The sequence below is a fragment of the Eptesicus fuscus genome, chromosome 11 (genome assembly GCF_027574615.1).
Source record: "Eptesicus fuscus isolate TK198812 chromosome 11, DD_ASM_mEF_20220401, whole genome shotgun sequence".
Lineage (NCBI taxonomy): Eukaryota > Metazoa > Chordata > Mammalia > Chiroptera > Vespertilionidae > Eptesicus > Eptesicus fuscus.
Window position 1 is genome coordinate 18,052,551 of NC_072483.1, and position 8,111 is coordinate 18,060,661.

General features: G+C 42.4%; 1 non-coding gene across 1 annotated transcript; it reads right to left on the bottom strand.

Annotated features, from left to right (window-relative positions):
* Positions 1-395: 395 nt before the first annotated feature.
* On the bottom strand, positions 396-517 carry LOC129150823 (small nucleolar RNA SNORA26). Its single transcript, XR_008557568.1, has one exon. It is a non-coding gene; the product is annotated as a small nucleolar RNA SNORA26 (small nucleolar RNA).
* Positions 518-8,111: the final 7,594 nt, after the last annotated feature.

The following is an 8,111-nucleotide window of genomic DNA, read 5'->3' on the forward strand; positions in this document are numbered from 1 at the left end:
ATCCACTTAGTGTGGAGAAGGCAGCTCACCCCTGTGAGTCCTGCCAGGGAAAGCCTATGGACAGGCCTGAAAATTTGTATTTTATTTATTTATTTAATATCTTTATTGTTGAGAGTATTACAGATGTCCCCTCCCTTTTTATCTCCCCATTGCCCTCTTTCACCCAGATCCCACCCCACCCCAGACCTTCACCACCCTATTGTCTGTGTCCGTGGGTGATGCATATATGCATATAAGTTCTTTTCCTTTTTCCTTTCCTTTCCTTTCCTTTCCTTTCCTTTCCTTTCCTTTCCTTTCCTTTCCTTTCCTTTCCTTTCCTTTCCTTTCCTTTCCTTTCCTTTCCTTTCCTTTCTTTCCTTTCCTTTCCTTTCCTTTCCTTTCTTTTCTTTTCTTTTTTCTGTGACTCCGGACAGGATCCCAAGAGGAGTTTTATCATCTGTTCTCTGGGTTTTTTGGAGACTAACTTTACCCTTCTGTGTTAGCCTCTTAAGGCACTGAGTCAACCTTAAAAGGGCAGAGGAAAGTGCGACTGCATATAAGTTCTTTAGTTAGTCTTTTACTGTCCCCTCTTCCCCTTCCTTCTGAGAGTCATCAGTCTACTCCATGTTTCCATGCCTATAGTTCTATTTTATCCATCAGTTTTTTTTATTCATTAGATTCCTTGTTCGTTTATTTTGATTTTTAGATTCAATTGTTGATAGATATGTATTCACTGCCATTTTATTGTGCTATTTTTTTTCTAAAAATATATTTTATTGATTTTTTACAGAGAGGAAGGGAGAGGGAGAGAGAGTTAGAAACATCAATGAGAGAGAAACATCAATCAGCTGCCTCCTGCATGCCCCTCACCAGGGATGTGCCTGCAACCAAGGTACATGCCCTTTCCCGGAATCGAACCTGGGACCCTTGAGTCCGCAGACCGACGCTCTATCCACTGAGCCAAACCAGTTAGGGCTGTGCTATGTTTTTTATCTTCTTCTTTTTCTTCTTCAAGAAGATTCTTCAACACTTAATGTAATACTGGTTGGTGGTGATACTCCTTTAGCTTTTTAAAAAATATATATTTTTATTGATTTCAGAGAGGAAGGTAGAGGAATAGAGAGATAGAAACATCAATGATGAGAGAGAATTACTGATTGGCTGCCTCCTGCACACCCCACACTGGAGATTGAGCCCACAATTTGGGCATGTGCCCCAACTGGGTTCATAGGTCAACACTCAACCACTGAGCCATGCCGGCTGGGCCCTCCTTTAACTTTTTTTTTTTTTGTATGTGAAGCTCTTTATCTGACCTTTAATTAAAAAAGATAACTTTGCTGGGTAGAGTAATCTAGGTTGTAGGTCCTTGCTATTCATCACTTTGAATAGTTCTTGTTACTCCCTTCTGGCCTGCAAAGTTTCTGTTGAGAAATCAGCTGACAGTAGTATGCATGCTCCTTTGTAGGTAACTAACTACTGCTTTTAAGATTCTCTCTTTGACCCTAGCTGGTTTGACTCAGTGGATAGAGCATCGGCTTGTGGACAGAAGGGTCCTGGGTTTTATTCCTGTCAACGGCACATGCCTGGGTTACGGGCTCAATCCCCCAGTAGGGGGCATGAAGGAAGCAGCTAATCAATGATTCTCTCTCATCATTGATGTTTCTCTCTCTCTCTCCCTTTCCCTTCCTCTCTGAAATCAATAAAAAAAAGTTTCGCTCTTTGTTTTTAACTGTTGGCATTTTAATTATGATGTGTCTTGGTGTGGGACTCTTTGGGTTTCTCTTGTTTGGGACTCTGTGCTTCCTGGACTTAGAAGTCTAATTCTTTCACCAGGTAGGGGAAGTTTTCTGTCATTATTTCTTCAAATAGGTTTTTAATATCTTACTCTCTCTCTTCTCCTTCTGGCACCCCCATAATGCAAATGCTGGTACCCTTGAAGTTGTCTTAGAGGTTCCTTACACTATCTTCATATTTTTTAATTCTTTTTTTTTTTCTTTTTGCTCATCTGATTGGGTGTTTTTTGCTTTCTCATATTACAAATCACTGATTTGATTCTTGGCATCCTCTACTCTGCTGTTGATTCCCTGTAAATTATTCTTCATTTCAGTTAGTGTATCCTTCATTTCTGACTGGTCCTTTTTCATGTTTTCGATGTTCTAATTTATTTGAAACTCTCACTAAGTTCCTTGAAACTCTCATTAAGTTTGTTGAGCATCTTTGTGGCCATTGCTTTGAACTCTGCATCTAGTAGTTTGCTTGCTTCCATTTCATTTCTTTTTCTGGAAATTTCTTCTGTTCTTTCATTTGTGACATGTTTCTTTGTCTCTGCATTCTGGCTGCTTCCCTGTGTTTGTTTCTATATATTAGGTAGAGCTGCTGTATCTCCTGGAATTGGTAGAGTGGCCTTGTGTAGTAGATGTCCTGTAGGGCCTAGTGGCCCAGTCTCCCCAGTCACCTGAACTGGGCACTCTAGATGTGCTCCTGTGTGGTCTGTGTGCACTGTCCTGTTGTAGTTGAGCCTTGATTACTGTTGGTGTCACTAGGAGGAATTAACCCCTCAGGCCAATTGGCTGTGAAGACCTGCTGCAACTCAGCAGAAGAGCTGCTGTGCAGGAGACACCCCTATGGAGCAGGATTTGATTTAGTGGGGCTTTGGTGCTCACTGAGTCTGCCCCTTGAGTGTGTTACTTGTGGATGTGTAGAGTTGTAATCTGGTATGATCTGAAGCTGTCCACTGGGTGCACTGGCTCTGGGGCCTCCTGGGAGGTGCAAAGTCAGCCACTGCCTGTGCCCTGCCTGGGGTCACCTAGCATGAGCTACAGAGCAATCTGCAGATGGCTACTACTTGTGTTGGGCTAGGAGGTGCCCAGGAGAGGCCAAGCTGTGAACCTTGGCAAGCTGCTGTTACTGCTAGGACTGTGGACACTTATAGAGAGGTATGAGATACACTGAGTCCAGCTGCACCTTGTTTGAGAGATTTTAGGAAAATCTGAAGCCTGAGCCAGTACAGGCCATTAATATGGAAAAGATACTGCAAACAGCTTAGGTGGGGCTGCAAATTGGGTGGGGTGGGATCTCAGGGAATCACCAGGGCTAGGCCAACAGTGTGGACCAGGTTGATGAAGACTCAGATATGGTGTCTGCTAGTAAGCTCTGTGTGTGTGTGTGAGGTCCCAGTACTTTCATCTGGGAAAAAGCTGCCTCCGAGTTCTTGCCCTGACATGTTTCTTTGTTTTCGAATTCTGGCTGATGCCAGACAATTTAGTTCCTCCCTGTATCCTTTCAAGCTGTTGCCCCAGAGCTGGAGCTCAGAGTGAGTGAGTCTGTATAAGTCTGTGCATGGACCCTTTAAGAGGAACTGCCTGGTACTCCAGCAGCCTCCATGTCACTCAGCCACCTCCCCCAGTGGTTTTTACAGCCTGAAGTTATAGGGACTTCTCTTCCAGATAGGGGGGTACCGGTACTTATAATCTGATAGAGCACCTGAATTAATCTGAAAAATAATCATATTATTTTAAATCTTAGAACACGTATACTTATGTGAATAGGGGATTAAGGTTTTCTTAAGTTTCCTTTCCAAGGCTTGTGCAAAGCAATTGAGGTGACCCAGCTGTGAATCCAGCAAGCAGAGCTGATAAGCATGGTCAGGCCAACCCACCAGGAGTTAAAACAGCATCTCATCAACATCATCTCATCACCTGGTGACTACAATAGCTGATGTCTGCAGACACCCAGGGCTGCATGTAGCACCCTAGACCCTTTCCCTTTTATAATCCTGTTCCCTACACCTTGTTGGGAAGACAGGATTTGAAGGCTTGTAAGCGCCCTGTCTTCCTGGTTGGCTAGCCTTCTCAATAAACGCCTAATATGACTCAACCCTGCCTTCCATATTTGACACAGCAACAGGCAGCTGGAGCCCAACTAGGGGTTTCCTGGTAACATATTTCGGCAACTCCGCTGGGACACCCTCTTCTGAGCCCTAAGGTCAGACCCTTCGGGATTGCCTAGACTTGGGAAACTTCTTGCCGGCACCTGTGGAAACTCCTTAGCAGCTATTTAACTCTAGGACTTTCCTTAGGTGATTACAAACGTTCCCCATCACCTTTGCTATTGGTTGAATCCACATTCTGTTTGGGCGCCTATTATCTGTAAGTCTCAAGCACTGAAAGCCAGGAGTGGCATATTTAAGGTACCTTCTGTTTCTGTTTGTGGGTGTCGAATAACTCAGAAAGCATGGGAAATGCACTGGCAACGCCACCTGGCAGCCCTCTGGGCTGCATTCTGGCTGATTGGTCCTCTTATATTTATGGCTTCACTCTTAAATATCCTCTAAACTGGGAACAAGAGGAGATTAGTGTTTGGGAACGACGGTGTGAAGTTCTTGTCTGTGGGTTGTACATGCCTGTCAATATCGTATATAAGAGTGTCTCCGTTGATTGCTGTTTTGTGTCTCTTTGTTGTTTGGTTTCTAATGAGAGTTCTTGTCTGTATATAATGTAACTTGGTTACTGATGTTCTTTGCTTGCTTTCTTATTTTGGAGGGACTTAGTTTGCTCTTCGGTTTCTACTGAAAAAGAAAAATATGGGAAATAATTGTTTAAACTTCCCAAGTATTTATCCTAGAGGGCCGGAGCTGCAGAAGTACCCTTGCATAGGCTGCCGAAGTGGCAACAGCGGGGGGGGGGGGGGGGGGTACCCACCATGTAAAGAAAAAAAAATGGTACTTTATACTGAAGTGGTTGGAGGCCCAGGAGTTGCTGCAGTAGAAAGCAAAGGTTCTCTGGATTTATAGAAATACTGGCAAGAAAAATCAGGAGAAACAGAATTTGATTATAGGACTGAATGAGCTAAAAATAATTGTATGGTTTTTGTAATTGTTATTGAAAATATTGCTGATTTTTAACCTTCTTGTTTCCCAGACACCAAGGAACTTGTTTCTTTTCTTAAAGCAATTTGGTAAATTATACTTTGATAAGCAATATTGAGGAATTTATATTTTTCTCCATACCTGACCCCTCCTAAGTTTAGAAACTCTTAATGAGTATTATTATTCTCATGGCAATGTGTTTGTTTGCATGAATCCAATAAGAATCTGACTTCTTCATAACAGGACATAAGTCAGTTTCCAATTGTGGTTTTATTAACCAAAACTTTACTGGACTGTCATGTTTGAAAGAGAGACATGCCAGGACTCTGGATGTCACCAGAAAGCTCTAAGGAATTAAGATTGACTTTGAAGCCGATAAACCCATTGGATAAAGAGCCTAGTACCTTACTTGGTGACATGGTTCATGGTGGTTTTTCCAGGTAAGGAACGAAAGTTACTTTCCTGAGAGATGCCATGAAAGGAACCTCAAGACACCTGTGGGGACTTCAACTTGAGGAATGCACCCCAATTCTGTAGGTATTACAGGCAAAGCCTGGTGGCAACTGTGTGGCTTGGCTTCTTTGCCCTGGGAACAAACTTTCTCATGAAATTCCAGCAAAGCATATTTTTTAAAAAATAGCCTAAGTAATTAACTATTATTCTTGTTGTGTTTATGCAAACAATCAGGTCAAATTGTAACTAGACTTAATACAGTAAATAAATTGGTCTTAATTTGGCTCTTTGATGAAAATGAGGGTGATTTTTGGGAGAAAAATTGTTTCAACAGGAAATTATTTTTTTAATCCTTACCCAAGGATATTTTTCCATTGACTTTTAGAGCAAGTGGAAGAGAGAAGGAATGACAGAGAGAAATATCGCTGAGAGAGAAACACACTGGTTGCCTCCTGCACATGCCCTGACCAGGGCCCGGGCTGGGAGAAGCCTGTAACCGAGGTACGTGCCCTTGACCGGAATCGAACTCGGGACCCTTCAGTCCGCAGGCTGAGCCAAACCGGCTAGGGCTGGCAGGGTTCTTTGAGAGGGTCTGCGGCACAACTTTACAGCTGGTCCTAAGGGAGTCTCCTTTGTCCCTTCCACCCCCGCACAGGCCATAAGTTTAAGCTGAGAAGCACCGAAGCAACAGGGTAATGACAAGGGGCTTTGGGAATCCTGATTATCCAGCCTTTTTTCTATTCCTGTCCAGCCCCACATGTACTAACCACTATCTTTTGATGGATTGCTTTCGGCCCTTAAAATTTGGTGGATCTGATAGAACTCAGCACATAATGGGAAGCTCTGGCCACGTGGTCACTTGATGTCCTACCGGCAGGTGCTTTATCTCCACCAGAACTGTGTAGCAAGCAAGGGGCTATTTATTGAATGGTGTACACTTTTCTGATGCAGATGGCATAGCTTTGCTCCAGAGCTAAGGGGTCTATGATAGGGCTCCTATAAACTCCACATGGTGCTTTTTCCTACCACTGATACCATTAGAACTGTGAATTCCGCTGCATGAACCACAGTCTGGACCTGAGTAAGAGCCTCTCCTGTCCCAGGAACCACTCAAACCTGACAGCACTCCATGTAGATAGGTTAGCACAGTATTCTGTTGAATAATTTTAGTTCCATGTATTCTAGACTTGGAAAGTAAAAATAAAGTAGGATTTTATTATTATTATACTTTTTGAATGTCATAAAAAGTGGGGCATTTGTAAAAATGTTATGGAGGAAATCTCTCTCTAACCCACAGTGCATTTTGCAACTGTAAGAGCAAATTCCAGTGAACTGATCTTTTAGGGTACTCTTCTATGATAGGTTTCTTAAAAACATTCAAGAAATGTTTTACTTTCTTACCACCTTAAAACAAACCAGCCCTAGCTGGTTTACCTCAGTGGATAGAGAATTGGCCTGTGGACTGAAGGGCCCCTGGGTTCGATTCTGGTCAAGAATACATGCCCAGGTTGTGAGCTCCATCCCATGGGGGCGTGCAGGAGGCAGCTGAATAATGATTCTCTCTCATCATTTATGTTTCTATTTCTCTTTCTCTCCCTTCGTCTGTGAAATCAATAAAAATATATTTAAAAATATTAAAACAAAAAAACCCCAAACCAACCAACCAACCAACCAAACCTTCATTTCAGCTTTTCCCATCCACCATCTGTGGTGTAAACACTGCCAAGCGGCAGATTTTTGTGAAATCACTCTTGAGGCTGAACCCTCGGCTACAACAAAAAAGGCCAATATCCAGGATAAGGAAGGAATTCCTCCTGGTCAGCAAAGACTGATCTTTGCTGGCAAGCAACTGGGAGATGGATGTACTTTGTCTGACTAGAACATGCAAAAGGAGTCCACTCTTCATCTTGTGTTGAGACTTCGTGGTGGTGCTAAGAAAAGGAAGAGAAGTCTTGCACCGCCGCCAAGAAGAATAAGCCCGGGAGGAAATGACTAGGCTGCGGTCCTGAAATACCGCAGGGCAGGAGAATGGCAAAGTCGGTCGCTTTGGTCGGGAGTGCCCTTCAGAAGAATGTGGTGCTGGAGATATCATGGCCAGCTACTTTGATGAGTACTATTGTGACAAATATCTGACCTATTGATTCAACAAACTGGAAGACAATTAATTGTATATGGATTAATAAAGACATGAACTAACATTTAAAAAAAACACCTTAAGCATTTCAAACGATAAAGTCACAAAAGCATTTTCAAAGTCCAATTTGTATATATTTAGCGGCCACCATATCTGCTGGCCTTGTTAAATATTCTGGTGACAGCAATAAGAATACAAAAAGGAACTTTGCAGTTAGCATTTTAATGCTTCTCACAAGTGGAATTTTCAATTTTCTGAAGGAAATATTAAGTTGAATATGTGGAGCTTTGATTGATAACCAGTCAGAGCAGTAATGAAGCTATCTTTGTATGTCATTGGTTTTTCTTCAATTGGAAATGTTAGCTATCCTAAATTGGATCCAGCGACAGCCCAGATGCAGGCGTCTGTTAGGGCATACAGCATGTTCTAAGACAGCAGACAACTAATCTCATTTAAATCCTGAAACTTGTCTCTCTTCAGCAGTTCCTTAATAGGAATTGCTGCATGATCAACTCTTCTTTATTAGAACAGTTTTAAAGACCCTCAATCAGATATGGCTGGCAGAATGTTAAAAAGTAATTACTTTGAGAACTATAAAGATTTGACTAAATTAGAAAAATAACTACTTTGAACCATCAACAAAACAACAAGAAAGCCCACTGCATGAGAGAACATATT